The sequence below is a fragment of the Bubalus kerabau genome, chromosome 15 (assembly GCF_029407905.1).
Source record: "Bubalus kerabau isolate K-KA32 ecotype Philippines breed swamp buffalo chromosome 15, PCC_UOA_SB_1v2, whole genome shotgun sequence".
Lineage (NCBI taxonomy): Eukaryota > Metazoa > Chordata > Mammalia > Artiodactyla > Bovidae > Bubalus > Bubalus kerabau.
In genome coordinates, this window is record NC_073638.1 from 63,670,041 (window position 1) to 63,695,282 (window position 25,242).

The 25,242-nt window shown below is 43.4% G+C and overlaps 1 pseudogene; it reads right to left on the minus strand.

The window, feature by feature from the left end:
- Positions 1-4,692: 4,692 nt before the first annotated feature.
- Positions 4,693-4,984, minus strand: LOC129629279 (translation machinery-associated protein 7-like; annotated as a pseudogene).
- Between the last annotated feature and the right edge of the window lie 20,258 nt (positions 4,985-25,242).

The following is a 25,242-nucleotide window of genomic DNA, read 5'->3' on the forward strand; positions in this document are numbered from 1 at the left end:
AATCCTTGCAAAGCCGAAAGTGCCGCTTTACTTTTTGGTCAGCCTCTAATTGCAGGGCTCTGTCTGCCCATCATCTCATGGGATGGTCTGCTTTTCCACCAGAAACTGTGAGGTCAAGGAGGGTGACCTTAACCTAAACAAGTCTATTTCTGCCCATCACCTGGGAAGGACTCCAAATTAATCTTGTGACCTCATAAATAGATGCCTGGTTTCATCCGTAAAATAATACAAAATTTTACCTTAGTTTCCTTAGGGATCCCAGGACAATCCATGGTTCAAAACTCTTCCTAGGACTGCATCTGCTGCTTCATCAGCCATGTCTTATACACAGCTGGCCCATCTTAAGCTTGTGGACACTTAAGAGCCCTACATTTTTCACAGGGGCTAATCCTAAAGCAGGCCTCCACTGCCTCAAAATGAAAATGTGCCCTGCATTTAGAACTGTATATTATTCTTCTTGCAGGTTTCAGAGTATGTTTGAGCCTGTTTGGCTCACTCTGAATCTCCAGTTGAGTCTGAGTCTCTCCCAGGTTTAAGTCAAATCTCTAGATTGCAGGGAGAGGGGGATGTCCAGGGTGAACTACATGCAGTTAACAAACAATATCTTTTCAAGGTCAGATCACAAAGGAAGAGGGGTACTTATCTAAAGCTAAATACCAAGGGGTGGAGGGCACTGAAGGATGACAGGAATCTCCACCTGCAAGGCGCAGTGTCAAGGTGAAAGAGATCATGTGGGTGAGACATTAACACAGGAGCTGGCATATGGTAACTAGTGGTGTTATTGCTTTTATTATTATTAATGTACAGTTTCATCAATTTAGGGCCTCGTTTTCTCCTGTTGTTCAGCTTTGACTGTATGTTCACACCCAAGCCCAAGCATGGTGTGGTACAGCGGGACAAACACAGGTTCAGAAGCCCACGACCTTGGGCAACTTACTTAATGTCTCTCAAGTTTCCTCATGGAAAACAGGCAAGTACTAAGAGCATCTCTAGAACTGGTGTGAATAGTAAAGATATGATTATGTATTTGCATAAGTACCTAACAAAATGGACACTGGCTGAGTAACAGTTATCACTGTGATGAAAACAGGTACTTGGGTAACTTGTTAATTGTCTTAGAAGAGGAAAGACACTTCAGAGAAAATGGCATCGTGTGTAAGGCTACACTAGGGTTCTGGAATTACCAGCAGATTGCAATAAGTAATTTAGGCAGGCTCTTCTGCTTTCTAGCCACTATACCCACACCCACCCCCAAGACACACACACACCTGGAGAAAACTCTTAAGAGTTTCCCATCAGACTGGAACAAAACTTGAAATCCATCCAGTGCTGACTCTAAGGGCACCTGGATGAACCTGGGCAAATCAGTGAGACTATCAAAAATCTCCATCAGTAGAGAAGTTGTAAAGATCCAATGAGAAAATACATGTAGCAAATGATTTACAAATTCAAAAGTATAATTATAACAATCCTTCCTCTATTGCCCTGATGCCTCAGTGGTAAAGAATCTGCCTGCAATTCAGGAGACCCAGGAGACGCGAGTTCAATCCCTGGGTCAGGAAGATCCCGTGGAGGAGGAAATGACAACCCACTCCAGTAGTCTTGCCTGGAGAATTCCATGGACAGAGGAGCCTGGCAGGCTACAGTCCATGAGGTTGCAAAGAGTCAGACATGACTAAGCTTAGTAAGCACACAGCACTCCTCCACTGCACACATTAAAGCAGTCCCCAGTGAAAGGACCATTTAGGGTGTTTTGCAAAGTGACAGAGTCTGGTGAATATAATAAATATTCATTTATGAAATATGAAATATGAAATAAACATTCTTTAAAAACTGGTGTGTCACTCACCATCATCTAACTGAAACCTAGATTTAATGACTAATGACCAAAGCATGTCAGAGCTCAAAATTTTATACCATTTTCCTCTGTGCTGCTTGTAACAGGCTTTAGCACCAAACCTTGCCTAACCCTGATTGCTTTGGGTGCTGTTGTTGTTCCTGTTTTTGTTTTAGGCGGAGTTCTCCATGGGGATTGCCCAAGAGGGAGTGAGCCGTGGCAGCCCCGTGGGTAGTGCTCACCAGTCACAGGTTCAGTCCCAGGGAGCGGATGGCAACAGGCTGGGTCACCCCAGGGCAGGGACGGTGGAGGAGTATATATATGACCCAGGTTACTAGAACTGGATAAACACACCACTGGCCCTCAGACCTGATGGCTAAATCAGAGCAAAGAGGGTTTCAGTAAGAGCCCAGGGTAAGATTCAGTTTATTTAAAATTTCCTCCCAGGGCCATCCTTATAATAACCCGGGCAGTGGTTTCTGTAAAAGCCAGATTAGATCGTCCTGCCCTGCCTTTTAGAAGTTTGCACAACAGATGGAGGGACACGGCCTAGAGGAAACCCCAACTCACATCCGTCTGCATTCATTATTGGCCCTGTTCTGGAAATGCTATATGTTATCTTGAGCCTGTTTGTTTTTATCTGTCAGAGTGGTTTATTGTTAGGGAAATGTGGTGTCAGCTGTCTCTTCCCCACCATCAAAGCCGCTTCATTAAAGTTAATAGTGTTTGACTTACAGAGATCTCTTACCGAGGTAACCCAAGAAAGCCCCTGCTGGCTGTTATTTTTCCGGCAGTAAAGGCACCAAATGGATGCAATAACTGCATTAATCTTTTAGGAAGAAGAAGAAGAAAACCGTGCAGCATGACTCTTGTCTAGTAGCTGCTTAGTAAATGCACCTCGAATTTGCAAGGCTAACTCTACCCCTCAGTTCGGGACAGGGTGTCAAAACTAGACGACCTTTGTCCTGGCTCTGCCATTCAGGGCTCTGTGGGCTGTGGCTTGTCACTTCCACAGTCTGAGCTTCAGTTTACTTATCTCAGATATGGATTTCAAGGAAGCCCTTCTTTCTCTAACTGGGGAATTCTTTGGACAAAAGTAATCTTATAACGAAAACTGACCTTGAAAGCAGATAAAAGCAATACATTTTCTACCTTGAGGTTAGGAGAGAGACCAGAGGACGTACCTTCTCAGCATCTTTACCCTCCTCCATACCCCCTCCCACCTAAAGCCATCCTCACCCCTCCCCAGAGGGTCCTGGTAACCTCCGTGGGCTCCCACTCCCACTCAGGACTTCCTGGAACATCATTTGAAACTACTGGCCAAGGAGTCTTATCTTTAAGATCTTTTCTGCTCTGACTCTGGATTCTGTGATTAAGTAATTGAAATCAAACCACATGAGGACCGTTTCTAATTAGTGTAATAACTTTATAGAAGATGCTCTGCTCAGTGCCAGACAAACATGAAACAGTTTAGGCTTTGCTTTGTTTTCTGTCTTCTAATCACTGCTGCCAAATCTCCCTTCTCAACCGGAGTAGTGGATCTCAAGCAAGTTCCACCACCTCTGCGTTCCTGTCACCGAGTACTAGTTAGTTCAGTTTGAAATGTCAAACTGACTCAGTTGGAATCTCATCACCTCCCTCCCCTACAGGGCAGGCTGAGGCTGGAAGCGTGACTCTTCAGAATGCTTCCTCACCCAGTGGGCATCCTCACAGGTAGGAAAACCAGCAAGAGAGCCAAACGCCACAGCCCTCAACACAGTGCGCACTTGACCAAGACAAACTGGGGCATCCTCACCCCCTCAGTCCCCCATCAGCATCCTGCCTGCCTTGCCTCTCCAGCCCTCTGCTTTGCTCCAGAGCAAGATCAAGCAGATGTCCAGGAGGAAAACCTAAAGCCAGTTTTCCCTTCTTGCAAACAAGAAGGAATTTCCCCCTTCACTAAATTTGTTGAAGGAAGTCTGTCTCTCCCTCTCGGAAAGAAGAGAAAATCATGAACTTTATTCTTCCAAAAGGCTGCAATCCGAAAGACTCTCGCCCTCTCTCTCTTCCCCTACAACCTCCATAAAAGGCCTTGAGGATGAGACAGGAGACTGGGTCAGCCAGTGAAGGTAGAGGACCAAATAGGCTGCCCCAAAGTGGGGGATAAAGGGGAGGCAAGGAATGGAGATGGGAAAGGGAGGGGCCACAGCTCTCACTGACTTAATTTAAAATCTGCATTTTCAACTAGGGCTCTAGTTGCCAAGTCCAATACCATAGGGGGGGAAGAAAAACTTCCAGCAAACACCCTGCACACATGTAATACTAGGATGTCTACCAGATTATGTTTGTGTTTATACATGTGGCTTGAACTTGGATGGGTACCAGAAGGTGCACATGTGTAGAACTCTAAAGAATCCCAAGCCACACATTTAGTTTTATTTTTTTGACCCAAGTCTCTGACGGAGAAAATAAAATGAGCGAAAAAAACCATTCATTCACTCATGCGTGCATTCAGCACTGTCTATAGAACCTTTCCTTAACACCAGGCACTTGAGCAAGGCAATGACAAATAAAGCATGCTCTCTGTCTGGCCGTGGGTATTCAAAAACCACAGAAATAATTCCATTTGTGTAAAACTTTAGCATTACTTTTCAAGAAGCCTTTTATACACAATAGTTCATTAGGATCCTCACAGTCATAGGATGGTTATGGCAGATATAATCACTATTTTACACCTGAAAAATCAGAAGCACAGCAAGCTTAAATGACTTGTCTGGTCCCACAGATAGCTGAATACAGGGCAGAAATTAATTTTTTTTTTTTTTTTTACAGAAGTTTATTCTTAAATGTACAATAGGTTCCAAGACAACACTTCATTCTAGCTATAGGTGGCAACGTATATTATGGCAGGGAATCCAGGTGTTTAAACAGGAATGGAACTAAGGGTCATCCTTGCCTCAGGCACAAGGAACAGCTTGCTTTTTGCCAGATTTCTTAATTCCACCGGTGGCCAGGGGGCCTTTCCCCGGCCTTTGCTTGTAGCTCCTGGAGCTTCTTCTGCTCCTCCTTCCGCTTCTGCTTGAATGCCTTATCTTCCTCGTCCGTCTCCTTGGCTTGCTTCTTGGGATGCTTCAGCGGCTTCTTCTTGCCACCTTCGCGGCCCTACATGGCGCCTGCCGCCCCTTCCCCAGACCCTGCCACCAGAAGCGGAGGAATTAAAATTTAAATCATCTGACTTCTGGTTCCAGGCTCTTTCTGTTTGATCAAACTGCAGTCGAATGTATTCTGTGATTTCCTTCCAGCTGCCATTACAATGTATAGCCCAGACTTTCAAGGATCTTTTCAGTTTCAAATATTCCATTCCTTTGTCTACCAAATTTTGCTTGTCAGACCGCTTGAACTAGTTCTGAAAATACAGTCACTTGTACCAGCGTTTAGGTTTCAAAAATATAACTCTTTTTTTAGTTGAAATGGATTGAAGTTAGATTTAGACTTTATAATGTTAAGACTAGGCAAGAGTCACAATTTTTCAATCAAACCATCCTTTGGTGTAGAAAATTATTTCACTACACATATTATTTAAGCTATTCTGAAACCTACTCTGACGTTCTTTTTATTAATCTTTTTCCTGTTTCGAATCCTTCCATCAGGCATTTCTGTCAAGCTTCTGAAGGGTCCCATATGCACACTTGCAGTGCAGAAATGTGTTCTTTTTTGGTTCATTGGAATCCTTCAGAATGTCTGGCACCAAAACATATTGGCCTTAATTAAAAGGCTATGATTTCTTTGAATTCCCATTAAGCTAGTGAGAAAAAAAATCTGCATTTAAAAAATACAGTTAACACATTAAGATACAGTTGTACTGAAAAATGGTTCATGTTTTAAAAACTACTTAAGCAGATGAAACTAAGCTGCCTGTAATAAAAATACGCTCATTTTTAGTAAAATCCTTCACTTCTAAATAGAGGGGTTAGCTTAGTACATATGTGCCCAATTAGCCATAAAAACTCAACTAGACATGAACCATGCAATCCACCGATTCGCCCTTGACTTTAAAACATAGATTCTATTAACAGGAATGTAATATAAATGGTTAAAAAGTGATAAAGTACATAACTATAATCTGATAGGGTTTGGAATATGATACTGCTGTATACCGATGACAAATCAGTTTTGCATTATGACTCCAGCAAAGTTTGAAATAGCTCAAGCCTGATAATTAGTGATCCACAAATTCAAGAACTGCCTTATATTATGTTATATATTATACTCACTCACACCTCATGAGCACTTGCCCATGAGCAGAAGCACATTCTCAAACATTCAAAAAAAGGGCCATGTCAATCTTTTAAAATTCTAGGACCTGAATGCCCTAGAAACCTGACTTAGTTTTTTCTATTCAACTTATCTTTAAAACATGGTATAACTCAAGACAGTTGCTCAAAAAAATATTTAAGAGCACCCATGTAGTACAGTAAAAGTGCTGCACTCAACATGCCTGCAAATTTGGAAAACTCAGCAGTGGCCACAGGACTGGAAAAGGTCAGTTTTCATTCCAATCCCAAAGAAAGGCAATGCCAAAGAATGCTCAAACTACCACACAATTGCACTTATCTCACACGCTAGCAAAGTAATGCTCAAAATTCAAATTGCCAACATCCGGTGGATCACTGAAAAAGCAAGGGAGTTCCAGAAAAACATCTACTTCTGCTTTATTGACTATGCCAAAGCTGTGTGGATCACAACAAACTGTGGAAAATTCTTAAAGCGATGAGAATACCAGACCACCTTACCTGCCTCCTGAGAAATTTATATGCAGGTCAAGAAGCAACAGTTAGAACTGGACATGGAACAACAGACTGATTCCAAATAGGAAAAGGAGTACGTCAAGGCTGTATATTGTCACCCTGCTTATTTAACTTATATGCAGAGGACATCATGAGAAATGCTGGACTGGATGAAGCACAAGCTGGGATCAAGATTGCTGGGAGAAATATCAATAACCTCAGATACAGAGATGACACCACCCTTATGGCAGAAAGCGAAGAAGAACTAAAGAGCTTCTTGATGAAAGTGAAAGAGGAGAGTGAAAAAGTTGGCTTAAAGCTCAACATTCAGAAAACGAAGATCATGGCATTTGGTCCCATCACTTCATGGTAAATAGATGGGAAAACAATGCAAACAGTTACAAACTTTATTTTCTTGGGCTCCAAAATCACTGCAGTTTGTGACTGCAGCCATGAAATTAAAAGATACTTTCTCCTTGGAAGAAAAGCTATGTCCAATCTAGACGGCATATTAAAAAGCAGAGACATTACTTTGCCAACAAAGGTCCATCTAGTCAAAGCTTTGGTTTTTCCAGCAGTCATGTATGGATGTGAGAGTTGGACTGTGAAGAAAGCTGAGTGCCGAAGAATTGATGCTTTTGAACTGTGGTGTTGGAGAAGACTCTTGAGAGTCCCTTGGACTGCAAGGAGATCCAACCAGTCCATCCTAAAGGAAATCAGTCCTGAATATTCATTGGAAGGACTGATGCTGAAGCTGAAACTCCAATACTTTGGCCACCCGATGCAAAGAACTGACTCACTGGAAAAGACCCTGATGCTGGAAAAGATTGAAGGCAGGAGGAGAAAGGGAAGACAGAGGATGAGATGGTTGGGTGTCATCACTGATTCAATGAACATGAGTTTGAGCAAGCTCTGGGAGTTGATGATGGACAAAGAAGCCTGGCCTGCTGCAGTCCATGGGGTCACAAAGAGTCGGACACAACTGAGTGCCTGAACTAAAGTGATGAAGTACAGAGATGTTCACTGGTTACTGGAAAAATGCACAAGGAGCATCAAAATAATCACTTCTCTCCAGGGCTTCCCTGGTGGCTCAGTGATAAAGAATCCACCTGCCAATGCAAGAGACATAGGTTCGATCCCTGATCCAGCAAGATCCCACATACCATGGAGCAACTAAACTCCTTTGCTACAACTATTGAGCCTGTGCTCTAGAGCCCTGGAACCACAACTATTGAAGGCCAGGTGCCCTAAGCCCATTCTCGGAACAAGAGAAGCCGCCACAATGAGAAGCCCATGTACCGCAACTAGAGAAAAGCCCTCACAGCAACAAAGACCCAGCACAGCCAAAAACAAAGTAAATAAATAAATAAACAACAACAACAAAAAAAGAATCACTTCTCTCTATATCAGACTCCATAGGGATATGCCCACATGGGCACAGGAAAGTCAGTGATAAGAAAGACCTGGAAGGAAGATGTCTCATCCATTTATCATTATTTTTTTAAGAGGTAAATGTGAGCTTATGCATCTTACTCATTATTGTAAAATAACACCCTAAACATTTATGGGATGGGGCTTCCCAGGTGGCACAGTGATAAAGAATCCGCCTGCCAATGCAGGAGACACAAGTCACGAGGGTTCAATCCCTGGGTTGGGAAGATCCCCTGGAGGAGGAAATGGTAACCCATTCCAGTATTCTTGCCTGGAAAATTCCATGGACAGGCGAACCTGGCAGGCTACAGTCCATGGGGTTGCAAAGAGTCAGACACAACTGAGCAGTTTAGCACAATGATAACAACATTTATGGGATGGGCTTGAACCCATCAAGAAGAATCAGATGGCTCACCAATGAATTAGTGACCTCACTCTGAGAATCACTGCTCTAGGTATGAATAATATTAAAGGTAGGGTTTCTTTTATAAGCGTTTATAAATGTAATTAAAATGAATTATACTGGAAGACACACTAAATTCTCATCATCATGATTAACTGTTTCATCTTTTTAAGTGGCCACAGAATAGTGTGCTGCCGCCCCCTAGATCATGTAATTCCAGGTAGCTCCCATCCTCAGACTCCACTCCTCAGGTCTAATCCAAATCCCGTTTGCTTAGGCCCAGCAGATTCCCTCTGGTTTTATATTCTTTGGGGAAAAAAATATCTTGTGACACCATTCTCCAAATACTATGCCACATCGCAAACTTAGAGAATGACTAGGAATAGTGTGCCCTACCAGAGGACCTGAGCCCTGCCAAAATTACCAGAGGAGAGGCTGAATCAAGTGGTCTACCTGGTGTCCTGAAGAGAAGCCGTTTCTTGGGGGAGAGGGAGGAAATCGGCATGTGAACGCTGATGAATCAATCTGTTTAGTTCATGTAGAAATAAACCCACTGGGTATGAAGACCTCCATTCAAAGTTCACCAAATGTTACTGTGCTGCTTTATATTAAAAGTAAAAATGTCAAACTCTAGAAAGACATTCTATCATTGCTGGCTTTCTAACCAAGCTCAGATTCATTCCCTCCTCTGCATTTTTGGCTGCACCTCTTCAGAGTGGTATTGTATCTTGCCTGGACCATTGCAGTAGCCTCTAAACTGGCCCCTCTGCCCCGAGTCTCTCATTTTTCACACCGCTGAAAAGTTAATCTTCCCAAAGTCCAGCTCTGATAAATTACTCCCCTGATCAAAAAACCTGAATCATTGCTTCCCATTGCCTGTCAACAGAATTAAGATCACATTCCTTAGTCTGGGATTCAAGGCGCTTGCCCCTTTCCAGTGTCGCTTCCTACATCACTCCAAGCAATCTGCAAGGCCCACCCCTCTCAGTACAGACTCCCTGCAGTTCCCCCACCTGGAGTACTGTCCCCTGCCCTCATTACATCTCCTCTTCAACCCTCTAAGACAAGATTCGATCCATGCTTAAAGGCTTAGAAGAGAAATTCCATCTTTTCTATAAAAAGTGCAAAGAGCAGTTCCTGGTTCTTAAGCACTCAATAAATATTATCTGTTATCATTGTTGTTACTGCCATGAAGTCGTTAATCTTCAAAGATGGAACCAACCCCTTCCTCTTATGGGATTTTTAATTTTGGCTCTCTTAAGATACACATAATAACATGTTATTCCCTTTCATAGTTATTTAACTATATATTTCATCTTCTCTTAACAGACTGTAAGCTCCTTAAAAAGATCTGATTTCATTCATTTTTGTATCCTCCGTGTCAGAATACAAGGCCTTAAACACAGATTTGAAGAAAATGTTAAGTATTGCTCTAAGCCACAAGGGGGCGTGGTTGAGCTACTCTTAACGGTGGAATCAGCCTACAATCAGTAATACTGTCTTTAGAATTGAAAGGTTTTTCTCCCTTGAAAGTTTATTTGTAAATCTGTTTAAAATAAATATATATGCATTATGTGTGATTACAAATCTATTCATGTTGACATGGAAAGACAGGTGCAATATAGTGAATTTTAAAAAGGAATAAGTAAAATAGAATTTATATGGTCTGGTTTTTATAAAAATCTGTTTGGGCTTCCCAGGTGGAGCTAATGATAAAAAACTTGCCTGCCAGTGCAGGAGATGGAAGAGACACGGGTTCGATCCCCAGGTTGGGAAGATCCCCTGGAGGAGGGCATGGCAACCCACTCCAGTATTCTTGCCTGGAGAATCCCATGGACAGAGGAGCCTGGCAGGCTACCATTCATGGGGACACAAAGAAATCAGACATGACAGAAGCGACTTCGCATGCATGCAGCACATTCTTAAACATTCATGGGAAAAGTAAAAGTCTGGAAGAATATGCACCATGATGTTATGACCTGTTATCTCTAGCAGGGGATGGGGGAAAGAGGGTAGTAATATGGAGGATTTTATTTTTACTTAGTACTTTTTTGGATTTTTAAAATAATCAATACATATTAATTTTATAACTGAAAAATAAACCTATTTACTTTAGAAAAATATCCAAAGTGTTTCTCTCTCTTTTCATCTCATCTCCATGTTTGATGTATTTGAAAGTAAATACACAACTTTGAGAATTTTCTTATGTACTAAAGCAAAGATTTTCAAAATCTCTTGATATGTTTCGCCAGGGGTATCTCAGTAATTTTTCATGGCACCCCTGAAATGAAAGAAATACCTAACAGTTAACACTTGTTAAGTCGTTGAGTTCAAACAACTTACTAGTTCAGTTCAGTTCAGTCGCTCAGTCGTGTCCGACTCTTTGCGACCCCATGAATCACAGCACGCCAGGCCTCCCTGTCCATCACCAACTCCCCGAGTTCACTCAGACTCACGTAGTTATGTCCTAGTAATTTAATAGCCATTTAAAAGAATAATACGGATAGACTGAAAAAACTTAATTTCCTTCTTAAATGATCACAATCACTTATTCATGGACTGTGTACACCTACTGCACACTGTACAACGTCTTAAACATTGGAATTGGATTGGACACTGCTCCCCTCATTTCCCACTCCACACTGGTTCCACCCAATGACCGACTTTACCACCAGAAACCCAGCTCCGCAGATACATCATTAAAGGAATGCAGCACGATCTAACGCTGAAACTATGAACATCTCGAGCTAGTGGTTCTTGAGCATCGCACAGTATAGCTCTGTTTTCTTTAAAAATTTAAAATATCTCACAGCACCCTACAAGTGCACTGCAGCACCTCAAAACACTGAAGGGCACAATTTGGCAATCAGTAGATTCACAAGTTAAAGCTGGTTGTTTTCTGTGAGGCTGGTAAAAGGGGAAGAAACCTCATTAAATTTTCCTTGAAACTATTCCAATCTAATAGCTCAGTCAAAATTACTTTGTTTTCTCTGAACCAAAGTCTTCTGGGAAAGAGAAAAGGATGGTGTGGGAAGCTGAGCTGACTTCCAGGCTCAGAGTTTCCACCTGTCCCCACTCCACCAAGTTCAGTTCAGTCACTCAGTTGTGTCCAACTTTCTGCGACACCATGGACTGCAGCACCCCAGGCTTCCCTGTCCATCACCAACTCCTGAAGCTTGTTCAAACTCATGTCCATCGAGTTGGTGATCCCATCCAACCATCTTATCCTCTGTTGTTCCCCCTCCTCTTGCCCAGCACTTCCAATGATTCCGTTCTTCGCATCAGCAGGTCAAAGTATTAGAGCTCCTGCTTCAGCATCAGTCCTTCCAATGAATATGCAGGACTGATTTCCTTTATGATTGACTGGTTTGATCTCCTTGCAGTCCAAGGAACTCTCAAGAGACTTCTCCAACATCACAATTTAAAAGCTTCATTCCACCGAAGCCTCTTCTAATCTCTTCTCTCCAACTCAAAACTGAGTACCAAGCACAGCCTCCAAAGCAGCATGTCCCTGGGAAACACCCAAATTCTTCTCCATGTTTTTCTGAGCCTGGATCTCCAAACATCCTACTGACTTTTCCATCTCTCTACCCAACTGTTTTGAGGCTTTGCAAAGATCTAAGGAGAACTTCTAATGAGCCAGCCCTGGTCCCTTCCAAATCAAAAAGGACTTTCCCCTGCCAGGAATCACCAGTTAGCTCCTGGGACCAAACCCTCCAACCAAGTTCAGAACTGCTGCTATCCAAATCCACTTGAAATGGGGACTAAGAAGAATTTCTTCTCTAAAGTTGAATGAATCCAGTTTCACATCTTGATTTAATGAGATGATTGGTGATTTTCTATTATCAACTCAAATATAATTAAAACAAACCCCAAAGTCTTCATCCACTTGTGCGGAAGGAAGCTCTGTGCAGGGACTGCTTAAAGAACTTAATATTACAGGTAGGTGGAAACCACCCAAATATCCATATATAACAACAAATGTGGCATATATATACAATGGAGTACTATTCAGTCTAAAAAGGAAGGAAGTACAGACCAGGCTACAACACGAATGGACCTTGAAAACATTATGCTAAGTGAAATAAGCTAGACACAAAAGGACAATTATTGTATGGTTCTACTTACATGATGTCCCTTGAGATTACATTCATTGAAAATGGAATGGTGGTTGCCAAGGGCTCGGGTGGGGAGTGAGAATGGGGAGTTATTGTTTAGTGGGTATGGAGTTTCAGTTTGGGAAGATGAAAAAGTTCTGGAGTTGGATAATAGTGATGTTGTTGAACAATGTAAATGCCCTTAATGCCACTGAATTGTACATTTTAAAATAAGTTTATGTTTAAAATTAGCTTTTTAAAAATCATGGCGATGATTTTTATGGTAAGGGGAGCCTTTGATTTAACTGGAACCATGTCCCTGGGTTGGGAAGATCCACTGGAGAAGGAAATGGCAACCCACTCCAGTATTCTTGCCTGGGAAATCTCATGGACAGAGGAGTCTGGCGGGCTACAGTTCATGGGGTCGCAAAGAGTCAGACACAACTGAGTGACTAAGCACAGGCTTTCCAGGGGGCTCAGTGGTAAAGAAACTTCCTGGCAATGCAGAAGTCACAGGAGATGAGGGTTCAATCCCTAGGTTAGCAAGATCCCCTAGAGGAGGAAATGGCAACCCAGTCTAGTATACTTGCCAGAAAAATCCCTTGGACAGAGGGATCTGGCTGGTTACAGTCCATGGCAGAGTTGGACACGACTGAACGACTGTGCACGCAGGCACACTGATATCCCTGTCACAAGGAGAGCTTGCAGCAAACCGAGAGGCATCCATTTGGATGACTTGGTGTTAAACAAACACATACATGAAGTTTCAAAACCCTGTTCTAAAGAAAACAGTGTCTAAATAAGTGGACGAATAATAGAAACAGGGCTTGCACCATTTCTAGCCCATCAGAAGGAAGAGTAAAGTATTCCTAAGGAAATTCAAAATCTCCCCCAAATTTCCCAGCCCGTCAGGAACAAGTGTGAAATTCTCACTCATCTTCCATTCAAAGTTTGATACTGCACTTTCCATTTGCTATAAATCCAAGGCGTGATGAAGTAGTGTCTAGAATAGCAGCCTGAAGAGAGGGGCAAGTGCTCACTCACCTGGGCCCCAAAATCCCGTAACCTGGGCCCCAAAACCCCGTGACCTGGGCCCCAAAACCCCGTGTCCTGGGTGTGAGGTAGTCTGGGCGCTGTAACCTGGCTGTGCTGTGGGACTAGTGTTAAAGGTCCACAGAGCTCTGTTTGCTCTTTCCTTGCAGGCCTGGCCTCCTGATGCATTTCCAAACTCTGTTTGGAGGAAAGGGGCTTTCTGGGGTCAGCTGGGGAAATGCTACATGATACATTCTGTAAAGGCTCAGAGAAGTCCTGCAGAATAGAAATTTCAACTCCAGCTTTCTCACATTCTCCCCAACTGATCATTTAAAAATGTCCCTAGCTCTTCCTCTTCTCTATTTGTCACTGGTATCCAATATCAAATATTCAGAGTTTTTTTTTTTTTTTTTCCAGTTTCTCCTTTGGCCAACATATACCATCAGTCCTCAAACTAGAAATTTGGCTCCAGTCACACTTCTTCCATCAAAACCTTTTTTTCCTATACTTCCTGCCATCATGCTAGTTGAAATCCTTATGATCATCCCACTTGACTAACCCAAAAGCCTCCTCGCTGGTCTCCACATCTTATTTTCTTCCCTCTTAACAACCACCATCAGAAGAATGGTTCTAGGTCAGGTCAAAGTGCTGGGCATGTCACAACTACACTTAGGAATCCTCAATGGCTCCCCAGTGCCAACTGGCTAAGGAAGGCCAGACCCCTCAGTGAGGTCCTCTGTGCTTTTCACTCCAAGCTGTCCTCCTGGTCTCATCTCCCACCCAACATTCTAGTCAACTCAACTATTTACAGGCCTCAGGATTTCTTATCAGCCCCCCATTTGCGCTCTTCAATGAACTCTGAAGTCCAGCTCAGTTACTAAAATCACTGTGAAATCACTGATCTTTTCTTTGCATTCTCCCAAACACTTCACTTGTTGGAATCTCATAATACAATCGGCTTTGATTAGTGTCACGTTTCAAAACAATCAATAGTATATCCACATATTACACACTGAAGGACTACAAATGACTTTGAATATCAAACTGTCTTATTCATCTCTGTATTTTCCCTAAGTGCCTAACACAAGGCTTTATACATAAAAACATTTAATAAATGTCAAATGCCCTGTTTCACACTATCAAATTCTTAAATCTCTATTATAGTCTTAAGCCAGCAATAGTCAATATTCTTTTTCCTGCATCCTGGACCTTTCTTCTGCTGAACTCTTAGATGGAATCCCACTATATGTTTTATGGAAAGATTTCATATGTGTTTTTAGATAAAGAGTAAATAAAACACATATAAGTGGCATCTCATTTTATATGCATTTATTTTAAATTAAAATGGACAGCATTTTAGCATTTCTCATTATTAAGTGTATTGAGGCAGTTTTGATGAACATAAAATTTGAAGTAGAGAGTTTGCAATCAGTCATTTCTGGATCCAGCTTATTTCTGTATTTTGACTTGGTTTCACACAATTGAGACTATCCCAAGTCACATAGACAAGTCATAGTGTGCAATTCTATGCTAGTGGATCATTGATAGGGTAAAGAATTTCATTTTGTAAAGTGCAAATACAACTTGTTATATCAGCAACACATTAAAAAAGCCATTCACAGCAGTTAAGAACACAGACTCTGATGTAAAACCAAGATATCCTATTTATCCACGCAGACCTTAAGCAACTTATCTGGCCTCAGTTGCCACATCTGTAAACCAGAAATAAAAATTATTCTTCCCTCATAAGGTTGTGCAAAAAGATGATGGGTCACACAAATCAATGCTTCAATGGTCCTGACTGTTAAAACGTAGTATATAAGAGAATCAGAGTATGCAATCTTAATGTTTTATCATATATAGAGCAGTTACTAAGATATTTATAAGATGTACAAAAAATAGCAACATCACAAAACCCACAGACCCACCCAGGTTAAGAAAGAGAAAGATGACAGTTACTTTTGAAATGTCCAGCATGCCCTTCCCACACCTTTTCTCCCCTACGAGGTAACTGTTACCTTTCCCACATTGTTCGGTTTTTGTTTTTTCATTTTTAGCACTTACCCTGGCACTAGTATATGCCAGCAGAGAAGGCAATGGCACCCCATTCCGGTACTCTTGCCTGGAAAAATCCCATGGACGGAGGAGCCTGGTAGGCTACAGTCCATGGGGTCGCGAAGAATCAGGACACCACTGAGCGAATTCACTTTCACTTTTCACTTTCATGCATTAGAGAAGGAAATGGCAGCTCACTCCAGTGTTCTTGCCTGGAGAATCCCAGGGACAGGGGAGCCTGGTGGGCTGCCAACTATGGGGTCACACAGAGTCAGACACGACTGAAGCGACTCAGCAGTATACGCCAGGCTTTAGGTACTTTCCAAAATTTACTCCAATTTAATCATCATAAGCACTCCATGAAGTAGATAACATTTTCCTCCTTAAACATGAGGACTGTGGGCCACAGAGATGCCAAGGGGCAGTCTGCAAGTGGAGGAACCAGGATTTGAACCCAGGAAGAGTGGGCCACTGTTTCCTTGGTTTTAAGGGCTTTCCTGGTGGGTTAGGTGGTAAAGACTCTGCCTGAAATGCAGGAGACCTGTTTTCGATTCCTGGGTAGGGAAGATACCCTGGAGCAGGAAATGGCAACCCACTCCAATATTCTTGCCTGGAGAATCCTATCGACAGAGGAGCCCGGTGGGCTACAGGCCATGGGGTCACAAAGATCTGGACATGACTAAGCAACTAACACAATCCCTGCTTTCTAGTGGGCCGCCAGAGTCCCTGTCCACCGACACAGCCAGGCTTGAAACACAATTTGAAGCTCACTCTCATGCTGCATACTTGAATGAACATTTATTAGAAACATACACCACCTGCCGAACATCACGCTGGGTACCACAGAGCTGAAGTAAAAGCTGCTTCTCTGAGTTCAACTGCAGTTTCCCCGGTTCCTCCCTGCGCTGCGGTCCTAACCCCACCCCTCAACGTGCAGGGCCGCCTGACAGACCCTGGGAGCCCAGAGTGGCCTTGAAGAAAGGCCAGCAGACCCAGACACTCTACCGTGGTGTTGCCCAGGGTGGTTCTCAACAACAATCAATCCCCAAGGAACCACGGGAAATTCCAAACTTGTCTGCCCCCACTCCCAGCCTCTTCCTCATCAAGGCTTCCTCTGAGAAGTGAACCACGTAGGAATCCTCAGGAATCCACAGCCTTTGCCAGCAAGAGGCCAGGCGCGGCTTCGTAAGTGACCCAGCCCACAAGGAAAGGCCTCGACTTGAGCGCATGTCACTCCCCTAATTACTCCCTGTGCTGGGAGTCCAACAATAACAGCGCATCTCTCACGGGCACCTCCCACCGTGAACTTGGGAACCTCGCATGCAGCCAAGCGCTAGGAAGTGCTAAAAGGGTCAGGGGCTGTGAGCGGCCAGCAGTCCCAGGCCTCTGGGGGAGAATCCCACTCGCTCTCTAGTCCAAAATCTGGGCCCCCAAAAAACTGCCTGAGCCCCAGCTCCTCCAGGGCCTACTTCCTGAGACTGGGAGGGTCACCATGGGTGGGGCCCTTAGAAGAGCCAGTGGGTCACACAGCATCTGTACCCAAGCTACCCAGGGGAAAAGGAGGTGGGAGGTGGGTAGGGGGGCCAGGAAATGTTTCCCGGGTCACATTCACTTAGCAAACGGTCCCAAGGCAAATGCCCTATACTCTGAACTTTTTTTTTTTTTAATATTTACTAAATATGAGTCCTGGTACACCCTGGGAGGTGGCTGGTATGGTTCTAGGATGTTATTAATAACAGCGAGTAAAAGAGTTCCTTAAATTATCACAGTGGGGGCAGGCAATAATCAAATTAATAATTTCAGATCATGATATGTGCTTTGAAGAAATAAAATATCCTTGTGTGAGGGTGGGCAGAGAAATGGATTTTGAAAGCAGAGATCTGAATAAGGACGAGCAAGCAAAGCAAAGGCAAGCAATAATCACTCCAAGCAGAGGGAACATCAGTATAACTGTGAGGTCTCTGATTTAATGCTGATTGGGGGTTTAAGAAATGTTTCCTGAAAAATTAATGTTCTTTAAAGTCTAGTACAAGGTAGAATTGAGTTCTTTAGAATGCAAAGATCAAAGTGCTATATTGGAAAATTTGTTCTTGGCTTTAGATGCAAAAAGAATGTGTGTGAATATATATTTACATGTCTCACAGGGTCTTTAAAGAAAGCCTTTCATGTCCTTTATCCTTTAAACTTTTATAACATAGGTTGAAAGTGTGATACAATCTTTAACTTCTCATATATTGAGAGATCTTTTTCTCAGAACTAATGAAGACTTCTGTTTTCTTAGGATGTAATTAACCTCCCTGTTCTAGAATTTGAAATAAGAATGCCCTGTACTTCTAAATGCAACTATGTAAAAAGTTTGTGTGCACATGGACCTAGGCAGTGGGAGATATAGGACAGGGGTAGGGTTGTTTTCAATATTGTTGTTAAAACATTTCAATGTTGTTGTTAAAACTGGGGAGAAAAGAATACATTGTGCACCACTGTGCGATCTTCTTGTCCTCGATGTTAATAAATGTGTTTTTCACTGTTGTTTATATTCCATTTCTAACATCACTACCATCTTACATCTGCTCCAAGCCGCAAAGTTGAAAAGTGCACGAGGTCTTTACCAACCCTTGTGCACCGAGTGCGCCTGCTCACGAACGATCCATGTGCACCCTTCTTTCTCACTCTAGACAGAATTTCTTGGGGAGCCCTCAGGGCCCCCCCGCCCCCGGCCATATTTCTCCCTAGGCTCTTATTAAAACCAGGTGCGCGGGAGGCGGGCCTTTTTGGACAGAAAAGCCTTCTCTGGGCCCAAAGCTCCCCCTTCCGGTGTGTTTTCTAGCGGGAACTCCGAGCTGAGCAAAGAGAAAGCAGGCAGCTGGTCCTGGCCGGGCAAGCGGGGGTGACCTTGTCGAGACACGGGCACGCGGCTCTGGCTGTGCAACGGCAAGGTGCACAAGGGCAGAGAGTGAGGCTGGGGGCGGGGAGGGGGGTACACAGCCGGTGGCCCGGGTCATTCCCGCTCCGTGCAACGCAGGAGCGGGGACCGCGGGGCCCCAGGCCTGGCGGAAGAAGAGCGGAGAGAAGCCGCACCGACCGCGTGCATTTGAACTTGAAACCCGGGCTGGCGGCGGACTCTGGCCAGACCGCCGCAGGAGCCGCCGGAGACCCCGACTCTCCCTCCCGGGGCTCGCCCGCAGCCCCGCGCCTGCTTCCAGAGCGTCCGCCGGATGCGCAGCGCTTACCCTCGGTGGCCGGTGTCGCTCGAGTCTCCTGAGACCGGGACGGCCCTTGTGGGGACCGGTTGTGAGTGACGCGGTGCCCCAGGCCGCGGAGCACACAGTGCGTCCGCCCAGGCCGCCGCAGCCCGGCGCCGGAGAGCCCGAGCTTCCGGGGGCGCGGGGCTGCCCGGCGCGGGGTCGCTGTTCGGTTCTCTGCCCGCGACTCTTGACCCGAGAGACTACGGAGCCCAGCAAGGGGCTTAGCCTGAGAGCTTGGCCCCGCAACCTAAAGCTCGAATCCGGCCCAGCCTCTGAGAGGGCGTTCGCTACTTAGTTGGGTCAAAGAGCGGCGTGCTGGCGCTTTGATCCGACTCGAGAGTGTTCAGAGCAGGAGGCAGGCCTCAGGAGAAAGAGGAGCATTGTCAGGTCGCGAAAAGTTAAGGTGCAGAGAGGAACAGAGACCCCCAAAAATGTACTTCCGATTTCTGAGTGGTTATTTCCTATTCCTTGGACCAAACATCAAACCGGCCTGTTTTCTCATTTTCTCTAACTGCTGTTTTTTAAAGCCCAGTTACCAGGGTCTTGATAGCCTTTCAGCCTGACAGCCTTGCTTTCTGAGGGACTGCATGCATTTTAAGTGACCTCAGGAAACAAACAACCAAACAGACAAGGTTAGAAAACCCAACCCATCCCAAATGTTTGCCTAACACACTGGGCTCTGTAAAAATCACTCCGAAGTGAATCACTCCAGCACATCTTCTGGCCTTGGTGCCCTGTTGGATGGGAAAAAGTGTTCTCAGCCTTAGCCCCAAGATCCTGTGACAATTAACAAGTAAATTTAAGAGAAGTTTCCAGATTAAAGCTACTCTAATGATTTCTGGCAAAATACTGCCTACACCAGTTTCTCAAATTTTGGTCCACAGACCACCTCCATTAGATTCCTGGGGGAGTCCTTGTTGTATGTTCAGGATTTAGAGCTTAGAGCTTACACTGTAGCTGACAAGTTAGATTAAGAGCGATGAGCCCAGAAATTTGCATTTTTAACAAGCTTGCCTTGTGAAATGTCTGCTCACTATAATTTGAGAACTACTAGACTTGGCTTGCGGAGAAGGCAATGGCAAGCCACTCCAGTACTCTTGCCTAGAAAATCCCATGGATGGAGGAGACTGGTAGGCTGCAGTCCATGGGGTCGCTACCAGTCCGAAGCGACTTCACTTTCACTTTTCACTTTCACACAATGGAGAAGGCAATGGCAACCCACTCCAGTGTTCTTGCCTGGAGAATCCCAGGGACAGGGGAGCCTGGTGGGCTGCCGTCTATGGGGTCGCACAGAGTCGGACACGACTGAATCGACTTAGCAGCAGCAGCAGCAAAATGGTGCTTGTTTTCCCATCTGGAACCCTCCCTCTCAACAGTATTAAGCATTCTTTTTTTCCCCAAGTGTAGACTATGAAGTTTGTGTTCCAAACAAACTGCTTTATTTCCTCATTTCATGAATTTTTTAAACGAAATTATGCCAAAAGCATTACTTCCCACTGTATAGAGCTCTGAGCACATACTGATAATAAAGTAGATGGGTGATACTATGTGAGATGGTTGGATGGCATTACCAACTCAATGACATGAGTTTGAGCAAACCCTGGGAGATAGTGAAGGACAGGGAGGCCTGGCATGCTGCAGTCCATGGGGTTGCAAAGAGTTGGACACGACTTAGTGAGTGAACAACAGCTAATGTTGGGCTGTTCATCATTCTGAACCACACATATTCTTACTCTGCTGCTGGAGACTGAATGTTTTGTGATTTGTCTCCTAACCACCACCACCCCTGCCCCCCTGCCCTCCCCAAATTCACTAATCCCCAGTGTATCATGGCATCTGGTCCCATCCCTTCATGGCAAATAGATGGGGAAGAAACAGTGACAGACTTTATTTTCTTGGGCTCCAAAATCACTGTAGATGGTGACTGCAGACATGAAATTAAAAGATGCTTGCTCCTTGTTATGACAAACCTAAACTGCATATTAAAAAGCAGAAACATTCTAACAAAGGTCCGTTTAGTCAAAGCTATGGTGTTTCCAGTAGTCATGTATGGATGTGAGAGTTGGACCATAAAGAAAGCTGAGCACCAAAGAATTGATCCTTTTTGAACTGTGGTGTTGGAGAAGACTCTTGAGAGTCCGGATTGGACTGCAAGGAGATCCAAACAGTCCATCCTAAAGGAAATCAGTCCTGAATATTCATTGGAAGGACTGATGCTGAAGCTGAAACTCCAATACTTTGGCCACCAAATTTGAAGAACTGACTCATTGGAAAAGACTCTGATGCTGGAAAAGATTGAAGGCAGGAGAAGGGGAGGACAGAGGATGAGATGGTTAGATGATATCACTGATCCAATCAACATGGGTTTGACCAAGTTCCAGGAGTTGGTGATGGATAGGGAAGCCTGGAGTGCTGCAGTCCATGGGGTAGCAAAGAGTCAGACACGACTGAGTGACTGAACTGAACTGAATCCCCAGTGTAGGGTTCCCCAGTGGCTCAGCTGTGAAGAATCGGCCTGCAATGCAGGAGATGCAGGTTTGATCCCTTGATCGGGACAATACCCTGGAGGAGGAAATGGCAAGCCACTCCAATATTCTTGCTGGGATAATCCCATGAACAGAAGAGCCTGGCAGGCTACAGTCCATAGGTTCACAAAAGAGTTGGACATGACTTAGTGACTTAACAGCAATAACAACAACCCCCAGTGCAGTGGTGTTTGGAGGTGGGACCTTTGGAGATGGTTAGGTCATCAAAGCAGAGCCCAGTAGGATTGATGCCTTTGTAAAAGAGGCCCCAGAAAGCTTCTTTATCCATCCCGCTGTGTGAGAACACAGCTACTAGATGGCTGCCTATGAACCAGGAACTGGGCTCTCCCAAGACACAAAACCTGCCTGTGTCTTGATCTGGGACTTTGCAGCCCCCAGAACTGTGAGAAATTTCTGTTATTTATAAGCCACCCAGTCTATGGTGTTGTATTATACCAGCCCAAAGGGACTAAGATACCTGCCAGTTTTTCTTCTACTGCTTCACTCAGCCTCAATTAGCACAGCTTTTCTTGGGTAAAATGGAAGCAGAATCTGTGATCAAGATGGTTTCCAAACTGAACTGCACAACAAAAACATCTATGGAGCTTTTAAAATTCTGATGCACACAGAATCTCAGCAGTTCCAAATATATTTGTTTGCAGAACCTATTTCACGAAACATCCTGTGGGATTAATGAGCTATCAAAAATAATACTGTCAAAAGTAGCACTGAACTGAATTTGAGGAAATAGTTAAAGGCATAAACAGAATATTTGCAACAAAAATACTCAAAACTCAGTTGCTTATAATATAAAGAAATTGGAAATAACCCAAATTTATCCAGCAGTAGAAAGTGGGTTAAATAAATGATGGTACATTTATACGAAGGAATACAAGAGAACTATGAGTGTAGTTTAGGAACTATTTATTGGTTTGGAATGATATTCTTGATGAGTAAAGTGAAAAGTGCAACATGAACAATTACTCCATTCTTGTTTAAAAAAAGCAAAAAGTCTAGTGGTAACCAACAGAAGACCCAAGAAATCAGACTCCCAAGCTGATGATAGGGAGCTCTGAAAAGAATCCTAATTTGCACTGCAGCGCTGGGGAACAGAACATAGAGCGGCAGTTTGAAGTCTATTGAAGAAGTACATTGATGACCTCTCCAAGTCATTACACCTGGGCGACTGTGTCTTACCAGCAAAATACTGGAGGTTTCTTCCTCGGAGAAGCTAAGTGCATTAAAAACAAGAGTATTAAATGAAAATTTAGATACAGCCCAAGCCCTGATCTCTAGTAGGTTGAAACCCTGACGTACATCTTCTAAAGAGAAGGTTGCAGAATTCCTCTCTGATGAATCTGGCCAGCCAAAAAGAAAAGAGGGACATCCCTGGCAGTCCAGTGATTAATCTGCTTTCCAATGCAGGACATGTGGGTTTGGCATGTAGGTTTGATCCCTGGTCAGGGAGCTAAGATCCCGCATGCCTCGTGGCCAAAACTTAAAACAGAGGGATACAATAACAAATTCAATGAAGTTTTTTTTTTTTAATGGTCCACAATAAAAGAACAAAGAGAAAAGATGCTGACATGACAGGCTTATGATCAGATCCAATAAGATCACCCTGTGGTGAAGCCCATAGTTGATAAGCCCCATCCTCACAACTCCCAATTAGTTCTTTTTTTTTTTTTTTTGCCCCACTTGAATACCAAGAATCACTTGCTGTTAGAAGAAAGATTCTAATGTTAAAGAGGTGGTAAGAACAAACAGAAAAGACAAAGGCTGTTGAGCGAGAAGAAAACCAGTATTTTTTCTTCATTAAAATTCTCAGAGAAATAAAAGAATATATGCATCCATGAGCTATCAAAAATAGTACTATCAAAAATAGCACTGAACTGAATTTGAGGAAATCGTTAAAGGTATTTAAAATAGTACAACCTATTTAAAAAATACAAAGCAGAAATGAGAACAAAGCAGAGCTCTTGGACATTAGCTGTATGAAAAAAAAGGACTAAGGGATAAAAGATATAGGTGACAACAAAGGACATCATGTTTACCAAACTTGTTGGCAAGATACAGAGCCAACCGGGGGAAAATGTGAGGCTACCTTAATAATTACATAAAAACTTCAGCAAACAAACAGAAAATAACGTAATCATTATTCCTAAGACAACTTAGAGTTGTGATTCAAAGGAAAAGTAATCTTCACACATTTTATACTACATGGCTCAGCAGTGAATTGCGTGTTATCTAGTCATGACAATGTGAACAAATATTGATCTAACCAAAGTTTTATGCTAGACCTGCATCAAGAAGATGAGGGTGTGAGTGTTGTGTACCAGAGTGGGCAGGTGAAGATGGACGCTAAATGCTTACATGCCTTCATGGAAATCAACAGAAAATGCCTAAAAAAGAAAACTCAAGAAGTGGCTTAGACATATGTGTTAAATACCAAAGTAAACAACTATAAGATTAAAAGTAGTTCCCTCCAAAAATAAATCAGAAAATTGAGGAGATGGAGTAGCTTGGGAACTGCTATTTGTTTGTGGTAAGCCTTGGATAACAATGTGGATATATAATTTGGTAAAAATAAAAACTAATTTTTAAGAAAGAAGACCAACACCACTCTAAAGCTTTTCCAGATAGTCCTGAAAAGTCTGTTTCTACCTCCTGGTTTTCTCCAATCAAACCTACTTTTTTCCAAGCAGTAGTTTTCTGTACGACTCCTCTGTGATTCTCTGCCATTGTATACACATTTTCATAAAATAGGCTTTAGTGAGCTAGCCTGGGAACTTAACCATTGCTTATATTACTTCTCTGGAGACATGTATTTCAAGTTCAAACCAAACAACTTCCAAAAATCCTTTCAGAACTTCTCCTGTTTGTTGACTGGGGACTGTATTATCCATTCCCATAAGACTTTACATACAACACAGCTGAAAAGATATTTGAAAAATCATAGAATATTGCGATTACATCTGACACTGTGCCAGCTGGTACAATCAGTGAGTGATGTGGCTACTGGAAAGAAGAAGGGTCAGGGAGAGTCATCAGGGGAGACTTCATCAAAGAGTCTCAATTCAAGCTGAACCTGCAAAGATGGATTGTACACAGTTTAAACGGTGGCATCAATCAGGATTTTGTATGTAAATGACAGACACTCAGACCAAACTAGCTAAGCCTGAAATGGAATTTTTTGGCTCACCTAGCTAAGATATCCCAAGGGGTCTAGGATCAGGCAAAGATTGATCCTAGTTCCAAAAGAGTTGCTAAGCTCTCTCCATCTCCCATTGTTCTCTTCTACAGCTCCAGTCTCACTTTCTAGCTTTGCAGCACGGGGTGCTGATGAGGTGGGTGAGTAACTCTATTGGCTATATATCAGAATTTCAGGGGAAGACACCGATTGGCCCTCAATGGGTCCAGGTGAATGGACACTGTGATTGGCCAGACCTGAGCTGGCTGCCAGAAAAGGGAAGATGGGGAATAAACTGCTGGGCTGCCAAAAATAATACCTATTACATCCAGTATAATTGTACACACCAAATATGTTCTAGTGGAGATTTATTAGAACCTGGGCCAGTTGGCAGAGTAAGTAAAAATGTCTCATAAATGCTGAAGCACCATGAAATGTTGGTTGTGAGTCAGTACAAAATGTAAGTCTACATTGGCCCTGCCCAGCCAAACTGCAATTACTCCTGGATGCTCAGCTCTCTGAATGTTTTAAGTTTTTCTTTCCTCCGAGCAGATTCATTTGTCACAGTCTCGCCGGGTATTGGCCTCTTTCTTCTAACAGAGTCTGCTTCCAACTGCAGTGAAAAATTTGTTCATGTCGTTTTTCAAAGGAAGTCAGGAGG